Source organism: Gopherus evgoodei, chromosome 2 (genome assembly GCF_007399415.2).
Source record: "Gopherus evgoodei ecotype Sinaloan lineage chromosome 2, rGopEvg1_v1.p, whole genome shotgun sequence".
Lineage (NCBI taxonomy): Eukaryota > Metazoa > Chordata > Testudines > Testudinidae > Gopherus > Gopherus evgoodei.
The window spans coordinates 252,963,483-252,984,564 of NC_044323.1; positions in this window are offsets into that span (position 1 = coordinate 252,963,483).

Sequence of the window (21,082 nt, forward strand, 5' to 3'; positions counted from 1 at the left end):
AAATTTTCCTGGCATTTCTTAATTCAGTTTAGTCTCACTTCCAAAGCTGAACCAAAATAATTTTGTTTAGGGATAGACCAGCATTCCAGGCAGTGTGCTTGGAGTCTCAGTATATTCTCCCATCCCTGAACTAGGATGACTAGAGAGCAAGTGTAAAAAATTGAAATGGGAGTAGTGGGGTAATAGGTGCCTATATAAGACAAAGCCCTGAATATTGGGACTATAAAATCAGGACATCCGGTCACCATATCCTGAACACCACCTCTGAGTCCAAAAGCTTTGATTTGTCTTTCAAAAATTATGACCACCCCTTAACTCTCTCCACACACAGACTGTTTATTTGCAATTCCAGCTCTCCTTAGGCAAAGTAATGGATTCTCGGAAGGAAACAGAAAGGATAGCAAAATGATGCTCAAGGCAAACTGGATCTGTTTATAAACATGCCCAAAGTCATTTTGAGGACAAGGAGAGAAAATTCACGATTCTAGGCTTATTACTCTTATTAATAATTATCCTTAAAAGATACTAAAAATATGAGTAGTTAGACCCCTTGATTATATTGGCTACTAAGTGTTAACTGGCAACAAGAATAGCTAGAGCATATGCACTATTATGTTAAAATGTAATTAACTAGAAACTAATTAACCCAGAAGCATTGGAAAATAAATTCTTTCCTACTGTAAATATGTTCAGGAGTAATATCGTACATACACCCTATGTACACAGAGATGGTTATCTCACAACAGCTGTGAATTGAGTCAACAAGGCAATTTCTTTGCTGCATCAATGTTTCAGATGGGTATACAAAAAAATCAGAGCAAAAGAAAAATGTTAAGTTTTTCTTGATATTTGCCATTCTGTGTCTAGCTGAGGGGGAGGAGGAAGCGTAAAAAGCATCATGAGGTAAGGAATTTGTGTTACAGCAGTAGCACATTACAGGCTTCACTTGCAATTGAAAAGGCAAAATCCAGAAAAAACACATCAGAGTTGGCCAAAACAGAACTGTAACAGATGAGGGGGATGCTGTACCTTCCTGTCTTTTACCCATTTTTAAGACATCAGCATTATTGTCTGTTCTTAGGGATAGATTTATATAAAAGTCTCTTTCCCTCAGCTGCTTCTTGCATAGTCCATATCGATAAGTGTGAGACATTAGAGAAGAACTTCACTCACATAAAAATGACATTTCAAAAATGTTATTCCCAAACTTCAAAGTAGATAAAAGGATTCGGGAAAGTTTGATCTTTATTTTTGTAAATATATACAAGAGATGGAGAGAAAGGGAGCAACAGTCAAAGAATAGTCTAGTTTATTTCTTTTATGGGTGTACATAATGAAAAATGGAACCCTACAATTCACCGCTATTCACAGCACAAGCATTTATTACCATATTATTTCTTGCTGCTTCAAAAATATCTTCACTTCTCTACTGTTGTTTGAGTTGTGGCTTAATATTACACACATACACACACTTAGTTTTAGGGTTACCCTCATATTTTTTAAGGTGTTGAGTTGAGGAGTATAAAATATTCCTAGTGCAAAATGCAATGAAATGCAAAATGTCATTTATAGTGTTGTTGTAGCCATATTGGTCACATGATCCGAGAAAAACAAGGTAGGTGAGATACTATCTTTAATTTGACCAGGTTTTTTTTGATGGAAGAGACATGCTTCAGGTCTACCAGCCCTGAGGACAAGCTCTGTGAAGTCTGAAAGCTTGTCTCTTCCAGCCACAGAAGTTAGTCCAATTAAAGTACCTCACCCAACTTGTCTCCCTGGAAATTCAATATTTTTCACATTTTATGATGGACCTGACAAACCCATTTTTGCAGAAACTTTCATAAAGAAATTAATTTTTTTTTGACAAAATCTGGTTCAGTTTTCACGTTTTCAAGAAAAACTGGATTTGCTATCAAAAATAGGTGATAGATTGCCTATTTTTGAGCAAATGAGAGTTTCAAAATTTAAAAAAATGCAAATATTCACCTTAAATATTTTTCATGTCAAAAATAATTTAACCAAAATTAAGCTAAAATAGGGCTGCAAAAAAAGTCAGAGAAAATTAAACTGAACATTTTCATCTGAAATTCTGAACAAAAAAAATTATTTATCAAAAATCTAGCGCTGGGTCAAATGGTATCTATTTTGACTGTTCACTTTATATTCTCTGAAAAAATGACAAGAAGCATGATTTTATATATACATAATTAATTAGTAGCATCCCTGAAGCTCTCTATCCACAGAACATAGTTGGTGGATATACAAGCTTTTCCACCAAAGTGCCCAGTTCTAGAGGGACCATACCAAAAGGTGATTCATTCCCTGCAACACATTTGTGGAATTCGCAGGTTTAAGAACTGTGGAAGCTGTTTGGGGCTACTACACCTTTAAGATCGGGAACATCCTGGGCTAACCAAGCTAAAATAGATTTGTCTGCCTGCCTGCCAGCAGTTGTGGCCCCTGCACAAGGATGACATGCAAATTCACGAAGCTTTCTGTATTTATAAAAAAAATAAAATTAAAAAAAAGGCAGTTGTGGCTGGCGCTGGGCAGGAGACTGACACTGAGAGTGAAGTGATGTTGGATGTAGCTTTTCAACCAGAGACCTTTCTCAGTGGGCTAATTTGCTTAATTTTTGCTGTTACTTCCTTGTTATTATTCTGATCCAATTGAAGTCACTGAAGTTCAATAATTTTCAGAGACATAACATTCAATTCTTGGCCTCTCTACTGAGATTGACAGTGGTGCCAAAATCGCCAGTTTTGTTTGTTTGTTGTTTGACACGGACATCTGTTCTCTAGGAACTAGACTGTCTACGAGGCTTATTGTATGTATGTCACTGTGCTTTCCAAAAACATTCACAACAAAATAATCAATAATATTCTTGAATCATTAATGAAGAAAATGAAGCAACTAAATTACCATACAGCATCACAAAGTGAAATGGAACATGTTTAAGAGGGTTAAAACTGGTTATCAGTGATTAATTTTGCTGATTGAGGACTGGTGCTACAAGTACTTGATTGATTTTGCTCACGTAAATAATCCCAACAAAGTCACCCAGGCACTTAAGTGTTTGAAGCACTAAGGTCTAGTTTTGTTAGCTGATGACATTTCAGCTGAGTAATTTTGTTGGCTATAGTCCTTATCAAGCTGCCATGTATAAATCATTTTATTATGTTTTTAAAAGTTAGTGAATTTCTTAAGGTCAATTTTCTTATTGAAAGACCAACCAAAAAGATGAATAAGGTCTATATGAAGACTCCATGCTCGATTGTGGTTGTAGCATATTATGAGCTCCTGTATCTGATGTGGCTGGTTATGCAGATATTTTGCTGATAGATATTACTCATCTAACTTGCATGAATAACCTACTCTTTTATTAGGCATATTGCAAGTGAGTGTTTTGCACTGTGATGATTTTTTCAAGCATGATGAAGGATCCCATCCACCCTAATCAACTTTGCATAGCCATAGCTGAACTTCCAGTGTTGTGTCTTATCAGTGCAAGTGTCAGTCACTGGACAATGCATTGCCCACAGCCCTCTGTCCTCATTTCTTCATGGCGGGATGCATGTTGTTCTTTCAGGACAATTTCTTTTCGCCTGCTTTCCCAACTTGCCTGGCCATGACAGGTCTGCCCTGGTTATGGCATTCACCATATGGCTAAGCTTGGCTCCACCCTATCTTTTAATAATTCCATCTCACTGACCATCAATGTTGCATTACTTTCACTGAGGGCATTTTAGAATCCAGAACCAAACTATTGATTCTGACTAGTTTATCCATGTTAAATCTGAAAATATTAGCATCCATTTTCACTCACTGATAGCCCCTTATGTGACCTTGGTACACTATGTCTCATTTCATTTATTTTTTTGTAAGGTGAACGAACACAGTGCTGAGATAGCTAGAGCTATTAAAGTGATGGCTTGAATTAAGAAAAACAAATTTTGAAGTGCCTCCTCAGTAACATATCATGTAGTCCATTCATCTATCCCTCCTTCCCCACCCACTCACCCCTCTCTCTCTCTCTCTCTCTCTCTCTCTCTCTCTCTCACACACACACACACACACACACACACACACACACACACACACACACACACACACCCCTATTCACAGAGATGAAAAGGTGTAGTGAAGGAAATAAGACTATATCCAGAACAGGCTACAAGTATCTTACTGTTCTGAGAGATTTGGATTCATATTTCAAATTAAAAACTAGACTGGGCAAAATATTTGTAAGACAGTTTTTTTTTTCACAAAAATCTGTGTCATTTTTGACTTTGTGAACTAGGAAACAAATTGTAGAAAATTCTAAGTTGTTCATACAAAAATTGTGCAAGAATTTGTTGGTCCTGATGGATGCAAAAATTGTGTCTTAAATGTTTAAAATTTTGCACTAACCTGGTTAAATATGATCAGTAACACAAGTTACATGGTACGGACACTGGTTCCCTGAGTGTCTGAGCTTACTTCACATGGCCAGGAAGGTTAGAAGCTATTTTGACTCATCTTCTCAGAAGAACTGTCTGCGATCTTAATTTGCCCTCCTGGTGCATATGCAGCATGACACAGTTTTTAATTACCTAATCACCTGCCATTTTTTCCCCGCATAGGACCCCAGTCCAATATGAGACACCTAGAACCTACTTTTTCAAGTCTCTCAGCATTCTATAGCACTTTATATTCAAAGCAAAGCTCCCACTGACCGCAGCTGTGAGCACTCAGCGCATTTTAAAGTCTACAACTCTCTACTTTCTCCTTCATACTGCTGGGGTATGGGGCGGCATTCAGATCACAAGGCACAGCTTCCCTGCTCTCCATTCAGGGTGCTGATGCACAGCAGGCTCTAACAACTAGAAGGAGCAATTACAGGCAAAGTCCTGCTTAAAACACTGCAGGTCTGGGTGGACCATGGTCAATGCGACTCAATGATTGGAGATATAGTGGTTAGTTTCATAACCAGTTCTACTGAAGATGTGCAAAAGGTGATTTTCAGAGATCTACAACTGCCAAATCTGTGTGGATTTTCACAGTGGCTGTAAAAAGACTGCCCCGGGCAGAGCCCGCACTAGGCATAAGCAGACTAAGCAATTGCTTAGAGTCCCCAGTAGCTCAAGGGGGGCCCCTGTTTTATTTTAATTAGTTTTCATAAGATCTTGCCTGATTTAGTATTGTGTAGAGAGGGCCCCCAAAATATTCCTGTTTAGGGCCCCCAATGGACCAGCACTACCCCTGCCTCAGGGCAATCCCCCTGCCAAATTTCAACTCCATGGTCCAAAGTATGAAGGTGCTGAATGTCCCAATAAAACAGTTAAGAGTTTTTAAACCACTGGTGGCAAAATATTTTGTTTATCCCTAACCATGTTCCAGGGAATCACTGAACAATTTTTGTGAAACAACAAATGAAAATTCAGACTGACAAACTGAGATTTTCATGGAAGATAGCAGCCTAAAAACTTAAATTGAAGCAACTGAAAACAAGGTCATATAAGGGAAAGCATTAGGCCCCTTTCAGTAGAGGTATTACAGATAGATGAACATATAACACAGCCAGAACTATAGAGACAAGGTAGGCGAGGTAATATCTTATTGGGTCAAGTTCTGTTGGTGAGAGAGACAAGCTTTCCAGCTACACAGAGCTCTTCCTCAGAACTGTATGTGTACATCATGAGAGATCACTCCACATTATGCATATAATTGTATTGCATTGATCTTATTAAGTGCATATGAATGTCAGTTATCTGGCACCATTTGATTGCATGTTTTGCTGTTCTGGTTTACTGCATAAGGCTAATTGCATAATTTGGTTGGTTGCATACAAAATCGGAGGTCTAAATGCTGCTCTGTACAGTATAATCATGTTGGATAAGTGAATAATTGGTATAACCACTGGACTATATCCATTCACCAATATTTTGAGAACAACTGTTTGTACATGTGGTACAATAGAAGACAGAAAACAGTTATTGGTATGTATAAGATATGGTTCCAACAAAAAAAACTCCATCATATGAGTAAGAACGTACAAAACATTAACAGAGAACATGCAAAAAATGTTCAGTCCCTTTAAATACCATCTTGAGGTAAGGAACCAAATACTTCACACAAGGAGCCCCATAAGCAAAATACACTATATATGATAAGTGTTTGTAGATTATGTAGGAATCTAGTGAAGTACCACTACGAATGTATTTGGCCCAATACCATGACTAATGAAGCCTTCCATAGATTCAACACACAAAATATAGCGCAGATATTTGTAAGACTCACAAGTCTTTTCATTAGGAGTTTAAATCCAGAACCCAATGTGATTTTATTAAAAAAAAAACAAAAACCTTCCCCCTCCTCCAACTTTGCAGTCCTAATGAGCTGGTCCAACCCACCTGAGTTACTCCCTAGAGGAAGACACATTGTTCCTGCTTTCCAAAACAGTAGACAGGGATCTAGCTTGATTGAGCTGTGCTTAGTTATAGGGAAAATTATAACCAATTATTCTGTGATTAAATATTTTTCTCCTAGCTTTGCAGATAAGTAGAAAAATCAAAGGAAGGTGGGAGACAGCTACCCCTAGCAGAAGAGAAAGAGTGGAAGGGCCAGGATGGTCCCAAAGCTATCTTGAACAGAAAGGTTACAAGCTGAAAAGCAGTCAGTTTCCATCTTAAGATTTTATACTGTCACCTATCATTATAGTATTAAAAGGGAGAGAGGCTTCCATGTGTACAGTTATTTGAACTTATAATAGTCTAAAGGCCACATTTGCTTAACTTGTTGGAGTTCGTTATGTGATAATGGCCAAAATGCTGTGGGTTACAGAGCTCTGTCTGCCGCCCTCCAAGGCTGCTCCCATCATATAGTTTGTTGCAGTGGAGTGTACCTTGGAGTAGATAATCATGGTGTTCCCCTTTGGGCCTAAAATGTATGAAATCTTTGTAATAATTTTCCTTAGCTGATCAGACCGATACAGAGAAGCCATAGTTCTTGAACACTCAGTCCATTTTCAATCTTTTTAAAAATCACTATTTTAATTCTCCCTGATACTGTGACTAATTTTTTCTTTCAGGCTCCCCCAGCCCATTTTTCCCCTATTGCAGGTATTCAGTGCTTGATTCTGGATTACACAGCCCTGTAGACAGAAATCCTCTGGCAGAGTCAATGCAAGCTTCCCCACACCAACCCTTCTCAACAAGGACAGAGCTTTCTCCACAGCCAGACAATCCATAGCCTTTCTGCTGAAACTGCCAAAAAAGAGTCAATTCTGATGATGATTTTCATGATTAATCCTCAGGGAGCCCTATTACCAATTCCTGAAGTCAACCAGTGCTCCACTAAGACATTTCCTGGATGGCCATGTGTCATAAACAGATAGCTAAGGGTTAATGTTCTTTTACCTGTAAAGGGTTAACAAAGGGAACCAAACACCTGACCAGAGGACCAATCAGAAAACAAGGTTTTTCAAATGTCAAGGGAGGGAAGTTGTTGGGTGGGTGTTCTTTGTCTCGGTTCGGTGACCCTCTCGGCTCTGAGAGGGATCTCTCTATCGCCAAGCTTTCTAATCTTCTGTTTCCAAGTTGTAAGTACAAGGATAGTAAGACAATAGGTTTATATATTTTTTTGTATTTACATGTGTGTAGTTGCTGGAATGTGTTAAATTGTATTCTTTTTGGATAAGGCTGTTTATTCATTTTTTCTTTTAAGCAATTGACCCTGTATATTGTCACCTTGATACGAGACCATTTTATGTCTTTTTCTTCCTTTTTATATAAAGCTTTCTTTTTAAGACCTGTGGATTTTTTTTTTTAGTGGGGGCTCAAGGGGACTGAGTTTGCAGCTCAACAGGGAATTGGTGGGAGGAAGAAGACAGGGGGGAAGAGAGAATCTCTTTGTGTTAGATTTACTAAGCCTGAATTTGCATAACCTCTGGGTGAGGGGAGAGAAATATTTGATTTCTCGGTGGGGTGTTTCAAGGACTTGAAGCAGGGAATCTCCTAGAGTACCCAGGGCGGGGAAATCTGGGAGGAGGTAAAGAGGGGGAAGGGAAGTGGGTTATTTCCCTTTGTGGTGAGACTCAGGGCATCTGAGTCTTGGGGTTCCCCAGGGAAGGTTTTGGGGAGACCAGAGTGAGCCAGACACTGGAATTTTCTGGCTGGTGGCAGCGATATCAGATCCAAGCTGGTAATTAAGTTTGGAGGTTTCATGCTAGCTTCTCATGTTCTGAACTCTAAGGTTCAGATCTGAGGAGGAAAGTTATGACACCACGGTCCCTATCAAAGTCCCAAATGAGAAAAATGGTAAATAAGGAGGAAAAGAAAGTGATGCTGGCCAGTTTAAAACTGAATGAAGACAAAGTGAGAGATTCGATCATACAAGGAGAAAACGTAGGCAAAACCCTCACAGATAACCCAGATCTTGTCACACCACCCCCCTGCATGCCTTTCATGTTCCTGAGAGGCATGCCATATGCCAGAAAATGCTACAGCTGTTACTGCAAAGTTTTGCAATACATATTGATCAGGTAGATATCATTACTAGATTGTGTATCACATGACTATTGGTCACAAATAGGATCTGAGATTTAGAAGCAAATGGTACATAATTTTATTCAAAGTATAGTTTTTCGCTGAAGATTGAGTATTGCTCTTCTAAGGCCTGTTCTGAAGTCCACTGTAGTCAAAGGGAGTCTTTCCATTGACTTGAATGAGCTTTGGAACCGGCTTGTAACAAACATGAGAGACAAATGTTTAAGTAAAGATCTATACTTCAGCCAGGAGTTTATTATTTTACATTATTCTTTTAAGTGTTCAACATGTTATAAATGACTGTCCTTGAGGGAAGCACACACGTAGAAACCACTGCCCGTGGCTAGAACTCCTAACAGTGCTCTGAAGAGAAGAAAGGGGAGAATATAGCCTAGGATACTTATAAATGATTTTCTTATCACTAAGGCCAACAGCTTAGCAATATTCAAAAATGAGAATTAAACATTTATTAGGAAAATGAAAATACCCACAGTTATACGACATAACATTTGAGAGAGACATAAACCCTCATGTTTCAGGGCCCAAGGCAATCACTAACTGCATGGGTATAGAAAGGAACTTTCCCTATGGTTAGTTTTATTACTAAATTACATTACAGGATTTCTTGTGCCTCTGAAATCTCACTAAGCACATTAATTCGGCGGTGTGCATCCATGTACCAAGGCTAGTGTCGATTTCCGGAGCACTGCACTCTGGGTAGCTGTTCCATACTTCCTACAGTCTCCTCCGCCCATTGGAATTCTGGATTGAGATCATAGTGCATGATGGGGCAAAAACAGTGTTGCGGGTGATTCTGGGTAAATGTCATCAGTCAATCCTCCCTCCGTGAAAGCAACGGCAGACAATCATTTTGCACCCTTTTCCCTGGATTGCCCTGGCAGATGCCATAGCACGGCAACCATGGAGCGTTGTTCAGCCTTTTTTCACTGTCACCGTATGTCTACTGGATGCTGCTGACAGACGCGGTACTGCAGTGCTACACAGCAGTATCCCCTTGCCTTTGCCAGTTAGCAGAGATGGTTACCAGTCCTATTGTACTATCTGCTGTTATCATGGATGCTGCTGGCTAGCCTTGGTGAGGTCAGTCGGGGGCACATGGACAAAAATGGGAATGACTCCAGGTCATTTCCTTTTTTAGGTTTTGTCTAAAGGTAGAGTCAGTCCTGCCTAGAATATCAGACAAGCTTACTAAAGAATCAGAGAGGCCACTCCGGGTCAGAGTCTCAGACATCCCGCAGAAATGATGAGCTGCATGCCATTCTAGGGGGTGCCCCTGCAACAACCCTATCCATTGCTTCCCTCCTCCCACACCCCTCCTTTGCTACCGTGGCAGTTATCTGCCCATTTGTGTGATGAAGTAATAAAGAATGCATGAATAAGACACAACACTGACTTTATTGAAATAAAATGGGGGAGAGCACAGCCTCCAGCTGCTATGATATTCCAGGCAGGACTGAATCTCCATTAGATATTAAAGGAGGGATGGGAGCGCAGTCTCCAGCTACTACGATATTTCAGGCAGGACTGAATATCCAGGAGACAAAGATTAAAGAAGGGAATGACCAGGAGTCATTCCCATTTTTACCGAGGCCAGCCAGGAGCACTCACAGGATGACAATGAGGGATACCAGTCCTATTGCACTATCTGCTATCAGGAAGGGGAGGGGAGGGGAGGGGATGCTGCTGTTTAGCGCTGCAGCACCGCATCTGCCAGCAGCATCCAGTAGACATACGGTGACACTGAAAGAAGGCAAGAAATGATTTTTTCCCTTTGCTTTGATGGGGGGAGGAGGGGTTGATGACATATACCCTGAATCGCCCGTGACAATGTTTTTGACCCTTCAGGCATTGGGAGCTCAGCCAAGAATGCAAATGGTTTTCATAGAGTGTGGGAACTGTGGGATAGCTGGAGTCCTCAGGCTCCCTCTCCCTCCCTCCATGAGCGTCCATTTGATTCTTTGGCTTTCCATTATGCTTGTCACGCAGCACTGTGTTGAGTCCCTGCTGTGGCCTTTGTCTATCATAGCCTGGAGATTTTTCAAATACTTTGGCATTTCATCTTTTGGAATGGAGTTCTGACAGAACAGATTCATCTCCCCATACAGAGTTCAGATTCAGTATCTCCTGTACGGTCCATGCTGGAGCTCTTTTTTGATTCTGGGAGTGCATGGTCACCTGTGCTGATCTGTGCTCCACACTGGGCAAACAGGAAATGAAATTCAAAAGTTTGCGGGGCTTTTCCTGTCTACCTGGTCAGTGCATCCGAGTTCAGATTGCTGTCCAGAGCAGTCACAATGGTGCACTGTGGGATAGCTCCCAGAGGCCAATACTGTAGAATTGCGACCACACTAACCCTAATCCAAAATGGCAATAGCGATTTCAGCGCTACTCCCCTCATCGGGGAGGATTACAGATACCGGTATTAAGAGCCCTTTATATCGATATAAAGGGCTTCATTGTGTGGACGGGTGCAGGGTTAATTCGGTTTAACGCTGCTAAATGCAATATAAACTCATAGTGTAGACCAGGCCTGAGAGTGATCCAGCTATAGCCTGACCTATAGTTTATGTATTGATGATTACTTAAGAATTCCCAGTTATCAATTTGAGGGTTAACAGGTTCTTGCCCCAAGATCAGGCCCAGTATTATTAAAATGACAATATAGTTGCAAACCTTGATGTGCAGAGTTGCACCACTCACACTATAGGAACTCCTTATAAATATTTTATTAATACATTTAACGCAGTCACAAACACTAGAACTCAGTAAGGTCACTAGAGATACTACAAAATGTACAGCTGCTCATCCACATACTCTCACCATTCCTTGCAGAACAATCTGAAATGTTAGCCTTCATCTTCTTCATCACCACTACCTTCTCCCCCTGCCCCCCCCAAATCACCAGTGACCATCATTCTGGTGCATCCCCCGGGCTACATCTCTCTCTCCTACAGCCCTTAAGGATGCAGCTTTTATAACATGGTTATGCTGACATCACTATGTCTGATGCATATTCAGTAAGGTTCCCTCCCTGCTTTTCCTTATTTATATTTACCAATGTTGGAGTGTCCTCCTCCTACAGGTTAGTATATCAATTAGTTCAACTTATTACCATATACATCAATTCATTGCTATGACCCTCTTGTGGTTAGATATCTGCGGATGTAACCCATGTACCTGTTATGTACGCCTATTCATTGCCATGACACTGTTGTGGTTGGACTCATGCTCCTATGGTCAGAAATTCCCCTTAAACACTTTTTGAGCTTCCCAGTATTTGGGGTTTCTATGGTGCCATTTATCTGTTCAAGTTCATAGGCCTCAAGCCTTATGCTAACATGCTGAAGCAAATGTCTTACAGGATACAGGTCTGTAGGTTCCTTGCATTACTGCTGAATATAATAAAGATAAGCTAGCCCCATGGCTACAGAGCCACCAAACCCCATAATCTTCCTCTTGAATGCAAGGCCAGTGTTATAGACTCAGACTTTAAGGCCAGAAAGTAAAATCCCAATCTAATCTGACCTCCTGCACTTTGTAGGCCACAGAATTTCACCCATGCTCTCCTGTAATAGACTTGTAACCTCTGGCTGGGTTACTGAAGTCCTCAAATCTTGATTTAAAGACTTCAAGTTGCAGCTAATTATTGACTGTTGACCCCTGACCAGATCTTGGAGGGTTTATAGTTTTGGATAACATCTAATTCCTTTGCTACATGTTTAATGGAAATTATGAAAGTTGTAAGAGCACATCCTTGAACAAATAACTGGATTATTAGGCTTGTTATTATTAAAGGCCTGTTGATTAGTATGAGGCATTGTGGGAGGAGTTGTGCTGAAGGCCGTGATTTAGCTGAATAGCATAGGTCTAAGGAGATAACCCAAGGTCAGATATTTTGCGCACTCACTCTGAGACACAAATAAGTAACCACCAACAGGTACAGTACACCATGGGATCCTGTAAGAAGGGCATTTGAGGAGGGGGGGGGCTTTAGCAATCCAATTGCTATGTAATAGCTAAGGTGTTAAACTGCATTTATGTATAGGGTTAAGTGATATGGTGAATGCTTTGCAGCTTAATTATGGACACCCCAAAGTCCACATATGGCTAGAGGCAGCTATTGACCTGATCATAATCAGGGTAAAGGATCAAATAGAGTAGATATCTGTAGTATCATCATAAGGAAGGGTATAATACCACACCCATTTCTTCGAGTATGTCAGGTTCCTAAGATGGTGTTTACTGAATCAGGACCTCCCTGCTGAGGGACTCCCTTCGATCTTTGTTTCTAATGATCTCCATAAATCCACAATGTAAGGTGAGTATGATTAATGCAGGAAACCACTTTACTGTATCTTATTCTTATGTTTGTGTATATTAATCCTTTCCTATGACATCAATTATAGTTGTCTGTATTTAAGTTTGTGTGTATTTCACACCATTCCATCTTCTCAATTAACTTTAAGTAGCTGCCTAGGAAAAGAATCTGGAATTCTGTTCAGGCTACAGAATCCACCATTTACTCTTGTTCAAGACCCCTACCCCACACTGTAGAGGCGGAAAACCCCAGGGTCCCTGCCAATCTGACCTGGGGGAAATGCCTTCCCGACTCCAAATATGGCAACCAGTTAGACCCTGAGCATGTGGGCAAGACCCAAAAGCCAGACACCTGAGGAAAGAATTCTCTGCAGTAATTCAGAGTGCTCTCCATATAGTGTCCCATCTCCATGTTTGGGAATACCAGTCACAGATAGGACATGTGCCATCATAGGCAATCTCATTACAGAATTGCCTCCATAAATATATCAAGCTCACTCCTAAACACTCCCCACTTGGAAGGCAGTTCCACAACTTCACTCCTCTGACAGTTAGAAACCTTCATCTATTGTCATACTTAAAAACTTATTGATTGCCAGTTTATATCCATTTCTTCTTGCACTAAAATTGGCCCTTAAGTTAAGCATCAGCTCTCTCCCCCAGGTGTTTATCCTTCTGCTTTTTATGAATACGTCACTTGTATCTCCCCTCAGCTTTCATTTTGTTAGGCTAAACAAACCAAGTTCTGTAAGTCTTCTCTCATAAGATAGGTGCTCCATTCCTCTGATCATCTTATCAGGACCATCCCTATATTAGGGGCTTTGTTTTATATATGCAACTGTACCTGCTCCCTGTCCTGGTTTTTCACACTTGCTATCTGGTCACCCTAGTCTTGGTATCCCTTCCCTGCATCTGTTCCAGTTTGTATTCACTTTTCTTAGAGATGGAACACCAGAACTGCACACAGCATTCCAAATGAGGTCTCACTAGTGCCTTGTATAATCCCTCTCTCTACTGGAAATATATCGCTTGGATGCATTTTAGAACTGTATTAGCCTTTTGCACAGCCACATCACATAGGATGACTATGAGCCACCAGTTATTGAACAATATAGATAGGTCTTTCTCCTCCTCTTTCACATTTAACTGATTTGTTGCCAGCTTACAGCAAAAATTCTTATTAGTCCTTCAGTGCATAACCTTGCACTTTGCACTATTAAAATTACTCCACTTTTCAAGGTTGTCCAAATTTTCTGTCTGATATTCCAGTCCTCCTCTGCATTGGCAGTACTTCCCAACTTTGTGTCATCTACAGATTTTATTACCACACTCACACTCTGTGCCAAGGTCATTAATGAACATGTTAAAGAAAATTGGTCTCAAGACTGATCCTTGAGGAATTCCACTAATAACACTGGTCTACAATTTTTGAGAAGTCATCTGCTTCAGAGATAAAAATGTGCTATTTATTATGTATTTTGATGTGCTGAATTCAAATATGACAATTAAAACAACTGATTGACTACTGTTTCTAAAGATATTTAAGTTTTTACTGACTACACAATATACATAGACATAAAATGTAGAGTTTTAATCATAAATTGTAAACCTAGGTCTTTTCATGTGTTTATGGTTGCTTTACATGATATTTCACCTGTCCTGTTTATGTAACACTTTAAAAATCAGCAAAAGGGTTATATAAATAAAATTTATTATGAAACAAAAGGCAAACAACTATTCTGTACATAGTTTAGTCCTATTCAATGTCTACTCGGCGCTTCTTGGCTTGTCTCTTGTATTCATTAAATGGAGCATCTCTTGTCACTGTCCAGCAATAGTCTGCAAGCATTGATGGGCTCCATTTGCCCTGATAGCCTGCCAGGAGATTCCACTGCTGTAATCTGGAGCCCAACGGCTCTGCCTTACTCTTGGGTAGTTCCAAATCCCTGTCAAGGTCATTCAGTTCACCTTGTGTTATGAGGTGTGGTTCAGAGGAGGAGGATGGGAGAAAATGGGGGTCCTGTGACATTGATGGTTCAGGACCAGAAGTTTCATCCTCTTCCTCTTCCTTGTCTGACTCAAGTGAGAATGATTCTGGTGCATCAGGAACCGGCAGTCCTTCTCCGTGGGGTACTTGGCGTATAGCTGATGGAATGTTTGGATAATGCACAGTCCACTTTTTCTTCTTTGACACACCTTTCCCAACTGGAGGCACCATGCAGAAGGAACAATTGCTGGTATGATCTCTTGGCTCTCTCCAAATCATTGGCACTGCAAAAGGCATAGATTTCCTTTTCCTGTTCAACCACTGGGGAAGATTTGTTGCACAAGTGTTGCAGCATATGTGTGGGGCCCACCTCTTGTCCTGATCTCCAATTTGGCAGCCAAAATAAAGGTGATAGGCTTTCTTAACCATAGTGGTTAGACTGCACTTTTGTGATGCAAAAGTCACTTCACCACAAACATAGCAGAAGTTATCTGCACTGTTCACACAAGTACGAGGCATTTCTGCTCACTTTGGCTAAACAGAAATGTGTCCCTTTGCAAAATCAAACACTGACAAAGAAGAGAGCATGACACTGTATGATTTCTAGAGCTGATATAGGGCAATTTGTTCAGCAGAGTGATGTAAGCTTCGTTATGATTGCATCATCTGTGACTTCTAGGAATAACATGATGCAATTCATATCATGTATAACGCAATACCAACTTCAGATTGCATCATTCATTGTTTTGCCTCAAAAGCAAGTACTGTCCAAACCCAGTCATAGATTTATTCATAGATCCAGTCAAAGATGTATTTTAGTCATTTCTGGTTTAAATTGAGATCCCTTCCCTTTATAACTCACTTATCCTCCGCCATTCCCAAGTCAAGGGTCGTATATACTGACCCAATAGCATATCTTGAAAACTAGAGCCAATCAACAATTTTAAGCATCATTTTTGTTCTCCGTGACCCAGAATTAGTAAAGTTGGACTACATTTGTTTCAGAAGCATTTTGGCTGTAGAGCAGTGTAACCTCCCTCCAGGCTACCAGTTCATCCTTTGTTGTAGTTTCCCCTTTAGTTCCTTACACTCCTTTTGGTTCTCTCATTAATCCCCATCTTCTCCAATTTAACTAATTATTTCTCATGTGTTACTGTAGCAAATGCTTGACTGAAATCCAGGTAGATTAGCTCTACTGCATTTCCTTTGTCTAAAAAACCAGTTATCTTCTTAAAGAAAGAAATCGGGCTGGGTTGACATGATCTCCATTTTGTAAAACCATGTATTTATTTTATTTTATCCCAATTACTATTTACTTCTATGTCTTTGCCCTAAGCCCTTAAATACAGTTGAAGTTAAACTAACTAGACCTGCCTTTTCCTGGGGTTGATGTGATTCTTCAGCCTTCCCCATCTGTTTTTCTAGCTGCACATCTTCCTGTCTTCTGTTTTGACTGACAATCCTCCCAGGGCTCTGAACTCTGCCTCTCTTCTTGTAGGACTAGCCATCTTTCTCTTCCTCCTTGCACTTTCATCTTCTGTTTCTGCCTGCTGCACCCCTTCATTTTCCAATGGAGCAAGCTAGTTCTCAGTTCTATTTCTCCTTTGCTAGCCAGTTTTTCCTCTGCCTTGTTCTCATAGTCACATGCTTCCACTGGCCACTTTATTCATCCAGCAGTTCTCTGCTCCAATATACCTCAGCAAGTCATAAGGCTTCCCTTCAGCCTCTTCTATCCTTCCCTCCATCATCCAGTCAAATCCCCTTCAAATCTCAACCATGGTCTCTAGCTGCATTTCCAAACTTAGGATCTTCTCTTCCATTAGATGACACATGGTACAAACAAAGCACTCATCAAGTACTCTCTCAAGAATAATATTCACCCCACAGCTTCATTGTCACCTCTATTCCTCAGGTCATCACCACTACTGCCTCAGTAGTGGTCATAGCCTTCTCTCCTAAGCTCCTGTGAAGGAACAAAGGCATACACCCACACCAAAAACACACCATACACCTCCTTCCAGAAACGTCCCTTTCAAACTCCCACTCTCCTGTTTTGAGCTTTGTTTGCTAGCTCCTGTGTTGGTGGTGGGCCAGTTGATTGCCTTTATAGGCCTGCTAATTAAGGAAGCCCAGCCCTCTAACCAAGGTCCAGCTGTGATCAAGGGCTCTGCTCCTCTCACAAACACACTGCCCTCTACTAGACTTTACAAACTGGAAACAAACCAGCAAGCAAACAAACATATACACTCTGAAGAACTCACTCACTGCCCCTAAGACACAGGGGCTTTCCTCTCTTCTCCATCAGCTCTCCACTCAGATGCCACTGTTTTCACCTCTGTTTGCTAACTCCTATGCCTCTAGCTAGCTAATTGGCTGTCTTTATAAATGTGTGCACTCCTGCCTCAACTGATGTCTCTTTTGAACTGGAACAGCTGATTCAGTAGCCAATGCAGGGCTGATTGCAGAATCTCTACACCTGCACGGGGGATTTGGCTTGCACCTGCCAAAAGCACAAACTGTTCCTGTGCAACTGGGCAAACAGGCAGTGTAAGCTTATCCCTGAAGCTACCTCACCTCCACTACCCTGCCCACACAGTTGCACCCAACTGACAGCATGCACGCACTCTTTGGAAGTCCTGCTCTCCACTCTCCTGTGAGTACCTATCCATTGTTTACACTCCAGGATGCATAAAACTCTCAAGTTTCACCACCAAAATTAAACAAATATAGCTTCAGAGAAGATATCCTATTTAGATGCTGTTTCCAAACACTTGTACAGTAATAAGAAGCGAACTCACTTATTTAGCTATCTATCCGAAATACAATACAATCGCTCCCCCTCCACCAGTGAGGAAGCTCCTTAGTAAGTGAGACGTGAAGGTTTCCTCATTTCTCTGTGTTTTAAATGTCCTCCTCAGCCTTGTGTTGCAGGCATCATAGTTCTAGAAGTGGAAGGCTTAGCAGGATTTCCTGAGAACTCATTAACATCACTCCTTAATTGACCTGAAGTATCAACGCTGATTTATACTTGGCACAACTTACACTTCCCCCACATCACTTCAGGCCCTGTCAGCCCAAATAATAAGAAATCATTAATAAATCCCAAGAATGAAAGTTAAAATTAAAATAATGTCTAGCCTGGGAAGTCTCAAGTAAAGGATGTGAATTTTATAGCCTCCCTGGAAAATATTGCTTTCATAAGATAAACAAAAGAAATAGGATTTCAGCCTTTAATTCTGACTTTGTGTCAGCCTTACCGGTAACTCTAAGTTTCCAGCCTTTTGCTTATCAGTATCATCACCTCACTGTTATTTAAATGTGTATTTTTTCCTGTTTAACCAAATAATATTTGAGGGGTAAGTGAATGCAGATGTGCAGAAACTCATTTTACACTCCCTGGCTGTTTGGGAATAAAATCCATACCAGTAACTACAGCTGAGCTCAGCTCACCTGAGCTCTGGAGTACTAGAACAGGTAATTGCAATAAATCATTCACTGCCCCACTCTTCACAGCCTAGAGAAGATTAATGGCAGTAGACACTAGAGCTGCCAACTTGGAAGATTTCTGTGGTGGTGCAGGAATGGCTATGCATAAGGACTGTATGATAAAATGCTATACTGGGACTATAATAAAGCATTGGAAAGAAGCCAAGATCCTCTTTCATAATGCAGAGACATTAAGACCTATCTGATTGTTATGACAGACAGGTATTTGACTGAACACGCTGGCAGCTATAAAAAAACAGTAGCTAAAAGCTAATGTCAAAATGTGATGTAGGCCTATCACATGCCATCAGTAATAATTTTTGCTACGACCACTTGCTGGTAAGGAGGGCAAAGGAAACAATATTGTAGCTGACTGCAAGGAATCAGCCACATTTGATTTGTAGACTTCAGAAGATGATTGGCTCTGTTGTCATCCTCTTTGACTGAGCGGCAGTGTTAGGGGCTGGTAACAACTCTTGCCAAAGGAGATTTATTGTCTCCATTATTTTCATTTGCTTTGGTGAGAAGAAAAATGTGGTTATGGGAAAACTGCTATGAATATATTGCATAGATGTTAAGAGGCACTGCTAGCAGCATGGTATTACATGGGGCTTCTTACCTAATGTCATAAGGGAAACACTTTAAATTATTATTTATTTTTGGCACGTAGCGTACATGCCTTACAAAACATAGACAAATGCATCCCCTGCTAGAAAGCAGGCAGTCTCATGGCAAACATAATGCAATAAGTGAGAGTTACCAACAATGAGGGAGGGGAAACAGTAGAGGGAAGGGCAAAAAAGGGTTTCAGGAAAATAAAGTCACACAGTTAGGTCCCATTCTTGCAATGGTATAACATACAGAGCCCTACTGAAGCCAATCCCTGCCCAGAATGATCCAATTACAGATCTTAGATCTAAGTAGTTAAGCTCCTCTTGTTATCGAGCATGTTCCTCACTACCTACAGAACTTTCTTTCTAGTCCCTTTTCCTAGGACTAGACAATGTTTCCTTATCCAAGCTGCCCTCAACCTATACTTCCTCAGTATCCTATCGCCCATCCCCATTTTATCCTCTTCCCCTGTCCTCCTTCATCACCCAGTCATTCTCTGTCTCTCATGTATTTGATTTTCCCCAGTGCTGTTGTCCTTTTGCAGGGGTTCATATGTTGGACTTTTTAAATGACATTACAAGTGTAGACTAAGCTGCATCACAACCACTCACTTCTCCTCAACTCACAGTCTGTAGGTTAGAGGATCACTCTCGAACACACCTATACCGTGAAACAGAGAAGTAACCTAATTTCTAATGTTAGGTGTAATGACACAGTAGCAAAGTATTCTCAAATAATGGATTTCAGAACTACACCTCCCTGTATTCAGTGCAGTGATAGCCCATATACATCTACAAAATGCAGGTCCTGCCATCACCACTCACATTCTAAAAAAAGAACAGACAGAAGTTTAGAGGAAAGGGAGCAAGCAACAAGTAAGGGACCATATTGTGTTTAGTCATATCTTCATATTGCAAAGTGACACAATGGGTTCTATATACACAAAATGGATTTCTGTACAGATAATCTTAAATTACCCTATAACTCCCAGTTACTATCACATGTAACAGTAATTAGAGCTACCAAACACCTCGTCTCTGGGCTGAATATAGTCATATAGATATATATCTTGCCTAAATGGTGTTTGGATTGTGCATTATCTAAGCATCCATTTTAGAAAAAGTGAGTTGCTAGCCCTCATAGTTGTGAACCTAATGTAAATCAAGTCTACAGCTAGCCAGGAACAATAACTCAGAGGTGGGAACTCCCCTGCCTACTATTAATCTCACTGGGGTTTTTATTTTTGAGCCCACTGATGACAGTTTAGCCACCTATTAAATTGGTGATCATTTTAATGGATGGGAAAGGGTAGGGGATTAGACTGACAGACACAGAGAGGTAAGAATTGGACATTACTGTATGGAAACAAATGTAGAGGGCAAAATACAGGAGATACACAAACACATGGAGAAGGAAGAAAATGGACAAACAGAAGCCTATTTTCCTACTGATTGATGCTGAATGTGATAAGGTACTGAACAAATAATTATACAAACTGTTTAATTACTAGATAGAAGCCTTATTCTGTCTTTAATCTTTGTGAAAAACCTTCTGTATGCAAATCAGTGGGAATTCTGCTGTGACTTGAGGGCAATAAGAAGTCCTCTTTCACATCCTCAGCCACTGGCTATCATTATAAATGGAATTTAGACCTCTCCACTGTAGGAGGTAGATGACCCTAATCTACAGGCTAATCTGAGTCCATGTTTATAAACACCTGGACTTCAATGGGCGAGCTTAGGACCCTAGTCAGCAATTCAGATAATTTCCAGAACTCTTACAAAACCTGGCCTCTCCTTGATTGGCCTTGTGCAGCACATCTGTTGTGAATTAGCCAGCTCTTTTTTAAAGGATATTTGACATTATGTTAACATTTTAGTTCTTGTAGCTACATAACTGATAGCCCACTATTTGTCAACAGCAATATATATGACAGCACATGCCCTAAACTTGATTCCTATTATTGAAGTTTCCTAACAGAATCTTTAGATTTGGCTTCTCTTACTTCTGGCACGTTTGGGGATAAAAAGAAGTTAAGACAAAAAGTGAAAGTGAGAATTATTAAGTGGTCCAAACGGATGAAATAAAATGGTGAGAACTTTTAGATAACAAGGCCAGACTCCAATCCCTGCAT